Source organism: Hippopotamus amphibius, chromosome 6 (genome assembly GCF_030028045.1).
Source record: "Hippopotamus amphibius kiboko isolate mHipAmp2 chromosome 6, mHipAmp2.hap2, whole genome shotgun sequence".
NCBI classification, from domain to species: domain Eukaryota; kingdom Metazoa; phylum Chordata; class Mammalia; order Artiodactyla; family Hippopotamidae; genus Hippopotamus; species Hippopotamus amphibius.
Window position 1 is genome coordinate 3,979,399 of NC_080191.1, and position 12,704 is coordinate 3,992,102.

The 12,704-nt window shown below is 39.8% G+C and overlaps 1 pseudogene; it reads right to left on the minus strand.

Moving 5' to 3' along the window:
* Positions 1–571: 571 nt before the first annotated feature.
* LOC130854851 (rRNA-processing protein FCF1 homolog) lies at positions 572–1,149 on the minus strand (annotated as a pseudogene).
* Between the last annotated feature and the right edge of the window lie 11,555 nt (positions 1,150–12,704).

Sequence of the window (12,704 nt, forward strand, 5' to 3'; positions counted from 1 at the left end):
CAGCCTTGTCAACTAAGGTATTATCATTTTTTTTAAAAACAATAACCATTTTAGTGGCTGTGACATGATATTCTAGGTATAGTTTTTATACAGTAGGCTTGCTTTGCATTTCTTTGATAACTAACGGTGTTGTATAGCTTTTTATATGCTTACTGGCAATTCATATTTCTTCTTTTATTAAGTAGGTGTTCAAATCATTTGCCAAATTTTAATTGAGGTTTTTTGTCTTTTTATTGCTGAGTTATAGAAATGTTTAGTACTCTAGATGTAGGTCATTTGTCAGATACATGGAATAAAAATATTTTCTTCCAGTGGATGCCCTTCCTATTAATTATTTACCAGTGGCTTTTATTGAGCAGAAGTGTTTTTTTCTTTTTTGTTTTTTGCTTTTTTCATTATCAAAACAACATTAAAGAGTGAGTATATTTAATCACACTCAGCTCATTATAGTGCAAATGGGTAAGTGGGATAATAATTCACACTATCGCATGTTTAAGGAACTGGCAAAGAGAAAGTTGGGCAAAAGAAACTGGCAAAAGAAGGAAGGCAGAGAGGCTTTGTCTTTTAAGAATTAGAACCACTCAATGTCGCACCTGAGGTCAGAAATGTACATGATGGGAACTCCAGGGATCTTCCGGATTCCTCATTGAAGGTCCGGGTTGATTGCAGCCACAGTGTAACATTTGTACTAAGCAGTCACCTGCACGGGTTCCTCTGTGTGTGCCTGGTAATCATTCAAACCTTGGCTCCGTGGCGATCCTTAGAGCCACTGGATGCTTCTGCCCCCATTTCTCAGGTTCAGCCATGACACAGTCAGTTACACAAGGGGTACACTTGGCATGCAGAAGGTCCATCATTACCTGCTCTAAGTCCAGTTTGGCTTTAACGGAAAAGTTGATAAAGTTGGTATCAACCAGGACGTGGTAAGGCGGGCCCAGCGGTGTGTTATTTTGGAAGAATAGGCAGGCAGGGTGCCAGGGGACTTCCCTTTCCTTGAGTGCACTGGGATTTTTGGGTTTAACCTACCCTTCTTTTTACTCTGGGCAGTCTGTGAACCCAGATGATTCCAGACACTCCCAGCCTCTGACCTCTGAGACTAAGCATTTGCTTCGTGGTGACATATTTCCGTGCTTTCTTTTGCTCCCCCATGTTCATGCCGCACTCTTGTCTTCTGAGCAGAAGGGTTTGAACTTCTTTTTTTTAATGTTGTCGAAGTCCAATTTGCAAATTTTGTTTTACGACTATTTCTTTCTGTGTTTTCTAAGAAGTCCTTAACTGTCCCAAGGTACCTGCCTACCTACCTACCTACCTAAATTAATGATATACGTAATGTACATGTTTATTTACATATTTGTATAAATTACTCAGTCAATATATTAAATATTTTAAGAACTCTGCTGGTGTATAATTTATGACCATAAATGTACTAATTTTAAATGTATTTAGTTACGTTTAGTAAAGTTATAGACTTGTGTATCCATCATCGCAACCCAGTTCTAGAACATGTCCATCACCCCAAGGCCATCTCTCATGCCATTTTGCGGTTATTCCCTTTTCTACCTCCAGCTCCACGTAACTACTAATCTGCTTTCTACGTCTACAGATTTGCATTTTTGGACTTTCCTATAAATAGAATCATACAATATTGTGATAGGCAGAATTGAAAGCACCCTTCATGACCTCCCTTCCCTGGTATTATATTGATGACACTGGTACTTTATACGACAAAAGAGAGATAATTCAGAGGGCTTCATCTAATCACATTAGCGCTTTAAATGCAGAGAGATTTCTCTGGTTGGGAAAAGAGGGAAAGAGGGAGAAATGATTCGAAGCCTTAAGAGAATGTGATGAGCCTTTGCTGGCTTTGGAAACGTCCCCCCATGCGGGGACAGGACAGCAGCCTCTGAGCTGGCAGCCAGCGAGAAGCGGAGGAGGAGCTCTGTCTTAATACTGCAGGGAGCTGATTCTGCCAGCAACTTGAATGAGCTTGAAAGCAGATTCTTCCCCAGAGCCTCCAGATTAGTGCTCGGTCTGCCTGACACCTTGACTTCTTAGTAGAAGACCCAGCTAGCAGTGTCCAGATCCCTAACTCACAAGTGTGGGATGAGTGTTGTGTCAGCTGCTGAGCATGTGGTCACTTGCCATGAAATAAAACACAAAGAATTCACATGTATAATCTTTTGTGTCTGGTTTCTTTCACTTACACTGAGGTTCATCTGTGATGTAGCAGGTATCAACATTTTATCCATTTTTATTGCTGAACGATAGTGCAGTTTTTAATAATTTTAATAATACTTAAGTTTATGCAGTTAAAAATGGACATAGGAAAACACTTCAGTGTGTATATACTTGCAGTGTTAACACATTCTGTAAATGTTTGGGGGGGAGGATGGTAAATTTATATTCAACAAAGATAAATTTAATTAGCTTTCACATGTGTAAGTTTAGCTCTTACACTCGTCTACGATCAATCTCAATTTTTCTCATATACCAGAAATTATCATTTACTGATAAATTCCTAACCAAAAGAAAAAAAAAATCACATTTAGAGGCAGTAACTGTGGCCTCTGACTTTGAAAAGTATGGGAGAGCTCATTGGTAGAAATACATATTTTACTTAAATGACCTGAATCTGGTTGATAAAATAAGGTTCACTTTGTAACTTAAGGCTTCATATTTTTACATCCTTTTAATAGGAAATTTAGGTGACCTAAAATTGTAGAGACTACAACCTAATTATACATTAAAAAAAGACACAGTGCTGCTCTCCACATCATGTTTACCAAATTAGTCCCTGATACTAAAAATGAAAGAATATACAGTTTGCAGGTAGAATAAGAAAATATCTGTGAAACCATAGTGAAAAATACTGTGTGTGGTGCAAAAAAATAGAAATATTGCTGATGTGCAGTCTATAATCACAGAACAGTCTTGCCTGTGGTCACAACACTTTGTTTCTTTCTGTAAATGTACTTACTACAATTATTTACACTGAGAGAAAAAATGGTGTGAATTAGAATTTGAGACATATCCCCCCAATTTGGACATAAAGTTGTTTCAGCACCTTTTGTTGAAGAAACCTCTTTCCCTATTGATTGTTTGATGTTTTTTATTGAAAGTCAATTTCCCATTTAACTGTTAGTGTAGTTGTGGACTGTTGATTCTGTTTCATAATAGATTTGTCTATCTTCATTCAAATTCCATACTGTCTTGGTATCTGCAACTTTATAATGTCTTGAAATCAGTTGTTGTAAATAGCTCTCTATATTGACTTTTCTAACCTATAATCATAGTGTGTGTATATATATATCTCTCTTGATTTTGAATTTCTTTAATTTTGTCCAACAAAGTTTTGTAAGTTTTTGGAAGGGATCTTGAGAATCTTTTGATGGATTTATTCTTCATCATTTTCAGTATTTGATATTATTATAAATAGCATTGCTTTAAAATTTTATTTTCCAATTGTTCGTTGCTTGCACGTAAAATTGCAACTGACTTTTTATATTGATCTTTATGCTGTTACCTTGAAAAATTCACTTACTAGCTTTTTATTTTTTTGTAAATTCGTTTGGATTTTCTACTTATACAAACACATTATTTGTGAATAAAGAGCATTTTCCTTTTTCCTTTCCAATCTCTATATACTCATGATCAAGATTATCCAAAAGTGGTCTATTTGTGTACTGGGAATAGAAATGCTTTCAGGTTTGCCCAGAGTGGTTCTACATCCACCTCAGAAACTTTACACTTCGTTTTCCTCATCCAGGAGCCCTTCTTTGTAAAAACAAATATTTCAGTTTTCTATGTGAATATGCTGTGGAAGGGAGAGATTAAGTAAAATGACCAAGTCACATGGATATTAAATTTCTGAGCTAGGATTTGGGATCTTTCTGATCTCAAGGCCATTTTGGTTTAGAACCATTATGAATGTTGAACCTGTGATTTGTCCAGCAGCCATTTTTTAAGTTGCCTGCACAACATGCATATTTGCTGTCTTCTATATCATTGATAAAAGTTGAGAAAACAGAAAAACCTCCTCTCATACCAACTAATGCATGATATTCAACCAGCTGTAAATCCACAAATCCACCCAAGCAAATATCAACATTCCTTCATGAGCTTCATCTTTAAGTATTGGTAATAAAAGTCCTCTGACATGGATGAATAATTAATGAAACAGATATTGTATGACGAGCACTGGATGGGTATTGACGGGACACTTACAGTGTCAGAGCTGTGCAGATCACGGGCGTGGAGCAACGATGTCCACACGAGCCTGATACGGTGTTGATCGATCTTTGTCCCCCCATTTATGTTTTGATTTATGAAATGGCATTTACCAAATGCCCTTTGGGCATCCACTCAGCAGTGAGTATAAATTTAAAAGACAATAAACGTTTCTTCCCCATAACATTTTTTTCTAACATGCTGAGAAAAGAAAATGCTACAGGGAAACAATTTAATAGAGGAAATCATCTGAGCATTAGACAGAGTCATTAAAAGTTGTACACTGGGAAATACAACTGGGTTTCACTGAATATTTAATCAAAATTAATTAAAAAGAAGTCTCTTGCAGACTCTTATTGACTTTCTCTGTGTATGTCTAAATAGTGTTAGATTCTATGGCAAAACAAGATTTCACTGGTATCTCTACATAATGTCTACCTCACTATTGATCTTATGTATTTTGTTTCCAAAATATGGGGTTGAATTGTATATACATATAAAATTGTAGCAATGATATATACTCTGTGTTGTCATGAGACATGCAAATATAAAAGTGTTCTTTGTGATTTTGCTTTTATATTTTCAAGTTTCTGTAGCAGTGACCTATAAATAGCTCTGTACTTCTGAGATTGCACTCAATGAGGAAAAACTGCGGGGTGAGAAGGGAGGGGAGAAAGATCATGAAAACATAGGCTAGACAACTGTTTGTTACTCTTCCAGGCCGCAAAGAGAGTATGGTGCACCAGTGGCCAGTGAGCTGTTGGAGAGTGAGATGGGAAGTGAGAAGAGGTGTGCCGCAGAGGTCTGGAGTGTCAAAGGTAAAGCTTGGTTTCATTTACATCCAGGGTTTCCCTAAAAGTATAGGCAATGTAAATACAGGTAGCTATGACACTGATGGAGCAGACAGAGACAACTAAATAATATTGTGGGTCTTCTTTTACGTCGTCAAATGTCATTGACTCACAAACATTGCTTTCCGTGGTTCAAAGCTAGTGAATGTACTATGGTTTACTTAACCACACTTGTGTGAATGGATTTCCACAAACAGAACAACGTCAGACCTTCAGCTAGAGACTCCTGATTGTGGAAGAGGTAAGAATTTTTTAGAGATCTACTGAGGGAATTGGGAAATAATCATTTGTTGGTCAATTCCTAACAAAAATAAATCACATTTAAGGGCAGTAGCTGGTGCCCTCTGCCTCTGAAAAGTATGTGAGAACTTATTGTTAGAAATATGCATTTTATTGAAAAGACTTGGATCTAGTTGATAAAACAAGAATAATTTTGTATATTAAGACTTTATATTTTTATACCATTTCAGTAAGAAATTTAGGTTTGCTCTCAGATTGTAGGCAAAAAGACACAGCACTGCTTTTTATCATGTTTACTAGTTTAGTCACTTGAGGCTAAAAAAAAGGCTATATAGTTTGCAGTAAAGAGAAAATAATTATAAAATCATTATGAAAAACTACTTGGAGTGAGGCAAAAAAAAAAAAACCAGGAGGGTAGTTGATGTTTATTCTAGATTCACATGAGTCAGGTCTGTGGCCATAACACTGTGTCTCTTTCTGTAAGTAATTGAAGTATTTGTTTCAATTACTTACACTGAGAGAAAAAATAAACCTATTTAATAACAATGGTGTCTGGAGACAATTTTGGGTTTTTATAGTTGGAGAGGGCTACTGCTGGCATTTAGTGGATAGAGGCCGTGATGCTGATAACAGCCTACAGTACACAGGACCGCCCCCACAGAACCCCACCCCCAACAACAAACACGTATCTCACCTGCAGTGACAGAGGGCAAAGGTGAGAAGCCCTGATCCAGAGGAAATGAGTTTTTCCCTAATTTGCCTGCAGTTCCATGTGGACCAGCAATGGGTCTCTGAGCGTGGTACAGGTAACTTCGTGCATGGATGCTGAAGTACACACAGCACATCTCTAACAGTTTTTAACTGTACTTAGTACTTCAGAGCATCCTCAGACGCGTTTCCATGACGGACAGTAATAGGGGATCCTATTTAGGCCTGCACGTAGCGAGGTTCTCTTCCTTAGTGGTTCTTACTGAGACGGCTTTAAAATGTTTGCACAACTAGCACTTAACCGCATAGTGTTTATTACTCAGGTCATTTTAATGCTGACATTTTCTTGCTGGTGAGACTACCGAGAGGCAGACAGCTTCCTGGAGCCCAGCTGCCTCTGGAAAGCGTCTTGCTGAACACAAACTCCCACCTGAAGAAGCTGAGTCAGTGTCTCTGTGTGAAAACAAAAGTTCCTCCTGCAAATAACATTTTGCGTGGGAATAGGAATATTTCACCTCTTTGAGAGAGAAATGTTAGAAAATCAAGAAAATTTGCCACATGTTTCTCCAAGCTACTGTGTAAATCGAGGTTTGCCTCTTTCCAGTTGAAGGGTGAGTTGATGCTAAGTTCACAGTGTGTCCAGACACAGGAGATTCATTTCCACAGGGATTCCGTTGCCAGGTGTGAGTGTGTGTGTGTGTGTTGGGTGTGAGAGAGAGAGAAAGAGAGAGAGCACCACTGTGTGGAGACACGTGTGCACACAAGGATGAGTGTGTGCACGTGTGGTGCTAGAGACTTCTCCAGAGGGAGCAATCCTGGTGTACTAAAATCCAGTGCTTTGTAAAAGCACACATGGAGAAAATGACAGACAGCTCACTGAAAACAACTTCCATGGGAGGGACCATTTCCTTCCTTTGATACCTGTCATCTCTAGGAGTTGGGATGGAACAGAATGGGTCGATGTAAAGGAGGGCACGTCGACCTCTTTGGTTATGAACAGTGGCATTCGTCACATGACGTTGCTTTACTGATGGTCTTACATCTGAATGGCACTTATTAACTGTGTAGTGCTGGGTAGTAGTAACCTGGGTGAAAGCAAGGACCCTGCATTTTCATTTCTTCTCTGTTTCTTCCTCCTTTGGCACCTAATACAAAAGCCAGCACATAGGGGCCAGTTGAAATGAACTCAGCCCATATTTATTATCTACTTACTGTACGCCAGTAGGTATGCTAAGGACTGGAGTCTCAGTGATGAAAAAGGCGGAACTGCCCTATGGCATGAGGGTCCTTAAATAAAACATGTAATATGATAACTGCTGCTACTGATCCGGCCAAAGTCCTGCACAAAAGCTGAGGCAGTTTACTTTGGAGTCAAAGTCTGAGACATGATTGGTACTTTTTCTTGAAGGGATAGAAAGCTAAAGTGGAATTTAAGATAAGAAGGATCATAAGGTAGTTTATAGTGGCAAAAGATAATTTGCTTATTTTGGAAGAATTTGCTTACTTTTGGTACATATGTGTCATCAAGAAGTGTCTCTTTCTTTCTATCTTTCTTCCTCTCTCTCTGACTGCTTGAGCTGCCGTAACAAAATATCATGGCCCGGGTGGCTTAACCAACAAAAATTTATTTCTCCCAGTTCCGGGAGCTGATGAGAGCTCTCTTCCTGGTGGGCAGACAGCCCCCTTCTCACTGTCTTCATGTGGAGAGAGAGAGAGAGGTTGAGAGAGTGCGAAGCCTCTGGTCTCTTCCTCTTCTCTTCCTCTTCTTAAAAGGACCCAAATCCATCACGGGGACTCCACCCTCCTGATTTCACCTAATCCTAATCACCACCTAAAAGCACCACCTCCAACTACTACTCCTGGGGAACAAGGCTTCAACATATGAATTTTAAAGGACATGATATTCAGTCCATAACCTTATATATCTATCATCTACCAATTTATCAATTATCTATACATATTAGGCTATTTGTGAGCTCATTCTGTAAACAGTAAGAAATGATTTCAGATTTCTATACAGTATGAGGAAGAATTATATGAACAGACCTGTATTTCATATAAAATGTTCTGGTGGTAGTTTTGGAGGATAGGTTGGAAGGGTAGTGTTGCCCATTTAATGTGCAGAAGAGGATGAGGGTCTGAGTGGCAGAGAACCGGAGGGGAGAGGCTGGAGTAAAGGGAAAATACAGAGGTAAGATGAACAGGAGCCACTGATTGAATGGATGTGGAGTGTAGGGGAGACTGAAAAATCATGGATGTTTCTAGATATGGTAACTGTGCATCTGGTGATGTCAACGAGATAGTGAACACAGAAGAGAATGTAAAATATTTACAGGCAGAAAAAAGACATAGCCATGGACATTATGGTGTGAAAACAGCTCATGAAAGCACACAGCATTTGAAGTCAGGCAAATTTAGCTGCAAACGCAAGCCTTCTCACTACTGGGTGAGTCACCTCTTCAAGCATCTGCAAAACTGGGATAATTGGGCATTTTCCTAACCCTGTTGTAAGAATTACAATATATAGCTTATATTGTTTCTGAGTCATTTTCTTTGAAGAACTTGCAACTGTGCCTAGAACATAATAAACACACAATTAATGTTATCTATTATTACATAACTTATTATCTATTATTACATAACTTTTTTTCACTCATCATGATAAATACATGAATAAGTAACAGGTGTATTGCCCTTGCTCTTTAAAAGGCATGTTCTCAGATCTTCCGAAAAGCAATACACTGAGTTTTCGGCAGCATCTTCTGAATAAGATAGTACTATTATTTTTATTTTAAAGATGGAGAAAGTGAGACAAAAAATCCAATAACTATGACAGAAGAGGGGAAATCAATAAATGAGTGATTTTCACTAAGCAGTGAAATAGGAGAAAATCAGGCAGACACAAAGGAGGAAACGTCTGGAAAACATCATTGTGTGAAGTTCTGCAGAACAGGTGAAGGATGGAGGCAGAGAAGATGCCAAGCTGTGTGCTGAGAGAGAAGGGGTTGGGAAGGAAAGGCAGGCGGCAATGGGACTGAAACTCTGATGGAAAGTAAAGATGTGGGAACGAATTGGGTGAAGACCATTTTCGTAGAGAAATGAAGGAGAGGGAAAAGTGGGAGCTGGAGACAGAGAATAAATGTGGAGGAAATAACACATTTCAATCTTCCCGTTTAATTTCTAAGGTGGCCCTGGGATGAATTCTCTTCAGTTATCTTCGTTTTGTAAATGAGAAACACGAAACAAATGAGAGACAGCATCTTGCTTAGGGCAAGATTGCAAATCCATTTATGGTGAAGTTTCTATTAATATACAGAACTTGACATTTCTCAGGCCACCCCACTGAGCTCCACATTTTACCACTCTGTCTTTAACTGAAATAAAAAATAAAAACTTCACCATTTAAGGCAATTATCGCCCATTTAACGTCTGCAGAACCACTCTGTTAGAAAGGAATCGCACCGTGTGTGTGCTTCACATTCTGAAGCTACTGCTTTCAAAATATTTCCTGGATTACATCTCTACACAAACTGCTTATATTTTCTTATTTATAGCTATTTCAGTTATCTCTTATTCTCTATACATTTAAACTGAAATATCATCGAGTGACTGCGTGTTAAATTAGGACCATTTACATCTTGGGGTGTACGAAGCCACTAACATGGAAAAGCAATGTGAGAACTGCCTGGCGTCCCTTAGGTCTTAGTGAAGATGATGGACCCTCTATTCTACCTGCTGAGAGACTGAGGCTGGTTTTGCCAGGATTGGCCCATTTTTCACCCCCAGCACACATACAAGATTCTACTGATGAGTTGGCAGTGAGCATTTACTTGCGAGAGTCTTCAGTGTGCTGTGTGTTATTTTATTTTTATTTAAGGACTGGTATTTGATTCCTGCCTGAAAAGACTAAGCATGAGACACCACGCTGGCCAGCTGTTGTGGGAAGATAGCACAAGGAGGGCATCGCTGTGATAGAGCTGCTGTCCACCAAAGATGCACATGTTTCAAGGCTTATATAGAGACCCTATGGAAAAATCCTGCTCGTTTGTACCACCTGAGGGGCAAGAGGGTACAAAAATTGAAGCCCAGGACAGGAGATTCTTAAGATGGAAAGAGGCATTGGTGAAGCTGCCAGAAGAGGGAACCTCAGGTGAACCACACAAGCTTGAAAACCAGGTTACTTCCATGCCCAGTGCACCAGCAGCAGTTATGTCTACACTAGACAAGGAGCACAGTGCCTTCCCTCCAGCCCAGGGGAGCGATGGCACTCAGGAGAGCTGCCTGTGCGCATCTCTTCTCATCTCTGTGTTCAGTGATGTGGATGCTGGTAGCATGAAATCAGCCATCACAGGGGCCTTTCCACCACTGGCATCAGCAAGCACTATGGACACAGATCTTTCTTATTCTTTGGAGAACTTGTCGTTGAACGTTTACCCGCACCTCTGCTTTAACCTCCTTGCTCCTTCACCCTGGCCCTGAAGGGGTCCAGTAAAACCACAAACACATTGTGGGGGGAGGGAAAAGGAAGGAGTCTTTTCACATGACTGTCAATCCCAAAGTAGACCCACAGTGGGGAAAGCAGAGAAACTGAACAGTGAATGGACTTGGCGTTATAGCCTGATTGTGCGCTGCTGAACCTGGTGAAAACTAAGAGGGATCCTGCAAGACTAAGAGACCTGATGGATTTTCTTCAGGGGAGGGAAGTGGGAAACTGTCAGGGAGGGTTCAGTGAGCATAGTAAGTGAAAAATAAGTATAATTCATATTTTTATATATTAAATGTATCTTTTCAAACTGCTTACAACTTGATGACACTTGCCCATGGCAGTTGAGTCAGAGTAATGTGGCATTTTTGTGACTTAGAAATTACATGATTAAATATCATTTTATATATCAGAGGACTACTATTCGCCTTAGTTACTATGAAATAAATGCTCCCTGCTGCTCTCCTTTGAAGTCTAAAAACAATCATTTTTCCAGCAGTCTGTGGTTTAAGACCCTTAAAATTAGAGAAATCTTAAAATAATCATATCCATGTGGGGACTAAGGCTTCTGTGCTTCATTAATGAAAATAGCTAAAATCAGAACAAAACAGATAAGGGGTTGTCCTTCTACCCTGTACGTCAAAAGGCTTCAGGGGAATGCCCCTTCAATCCTAACAATGAGAAAAAGTCATAAAATCTACAAAATGTAACTTTCCTTGAACCCCTCACAGAGCAGTGAAGTGTTCTGAATGATGAAGGCTGCCGAGACCTTCCAAGGAGATTCAGGGCACGTGAACTGTTTTGCCTTTAGCGGAGCGTGGGAGAAAGGGGTGGCCCTTGTGAAAGAGGGTAAGAAGAAAGCAGGTAAAGTTTTAACAAATTCTTAAAAGTCAAGTGTTGGCTCGACAGCAGCCTGGAATAACTGGGATCCGGGATGTGAGAGGCATCTGCTCTCACTCTGAGTCTTTCTCATGGTTCCAGCAGGTGCTCCAGAGGAGGAGAGGGCAGGGGGCTGGAGAGACTCCTCCCTGGGTGGTGCAAGAATCCCAGTGATGATGGGCTGCTGCTGGGGGCAGATAACAAGCATCACCCCCCTCCTCAGAGCCTTCTCTAGGTGAAGCGAAAGCCTATGTGAGGGAAGGTAAGCCTGCAGCCTCCAGCCCATGCAAAGACCACTGCTGCTGGAAGAGGGGTACAAGCAAAATGCATCTGAGAACACTTGGTTCCCAGCCCCTGAGCACAGAGAGCTTGCCAAGACTGAGGGCAGATCAGAGGGGTCTTCTGAGAGCTGATGATGGAAGGGAAACACTGAGAAAATCCCTCTGCCGCCTGAGCCCAACACCAAGCACAAAGAGCAGCAGTCCCCTGCTGCAGGAACTTGAGGTCTGGGTGCACTGCCCACGAGGAAAGTAACCACAGAACCAAGCTCAGCTCAACCAACCAGGCTGAATCAACCTTCCACATGCATGGCCTTAGAGGAGAAGAGATGGGCCAATTTGGGGGTATAAACAAAACTTACCTCAGTCTCTACCATTTTATTCTATACAATATCCTATGTTCAATTAAAAGGTGAGAAACACAATAAAAGCAAAGATAAATAAATCAATTGTTGAGTTAAAAAAATCAACAGAACAAGAATTAGAGCCATGTTAGAGCCATCCAACAGGAACTTTGAAATAACTATGCTTGTTATGTTAAAAGACATAGTGGAAAGTATATAGTTCAACACATATGGATAGATAGGGAATTTCACAGGAAAGTTGGAAACTAAAAAATAAATAGAAATACTAGAAATGAAAAAAAAGAAAACAGTATCAGAGAGGAAGAACTTATTCTATACACTTAGCAGGTTGGGCACAAAAAAGGAATTAGTGAACCTGAATTAGTAACAGAATTTTTCAAACCGGATTAGAAGGAAAAGTGATATGAAAAAATAGGGCATTCAAAGGCTGTGGGATATCAAATTGTCTAATTTAATTGGAACTGAAATTTTAGAAGGTGAGGAAGAGAGAGGAAAAAGAGAAGAGATAGTGAGTGAAAGTTAATGAAAGAAATGAAACCACAGATCAAAGAAGCTCAGAAACATTGCCCATCCTCTCCAAAAAGCCAAAAACCAAACAACAGCAACAACAACAAAACCCTCCACAGCTAGTCACAACATAGGAAAACTCTAGGAAATCAAAGATAAAAAAAGA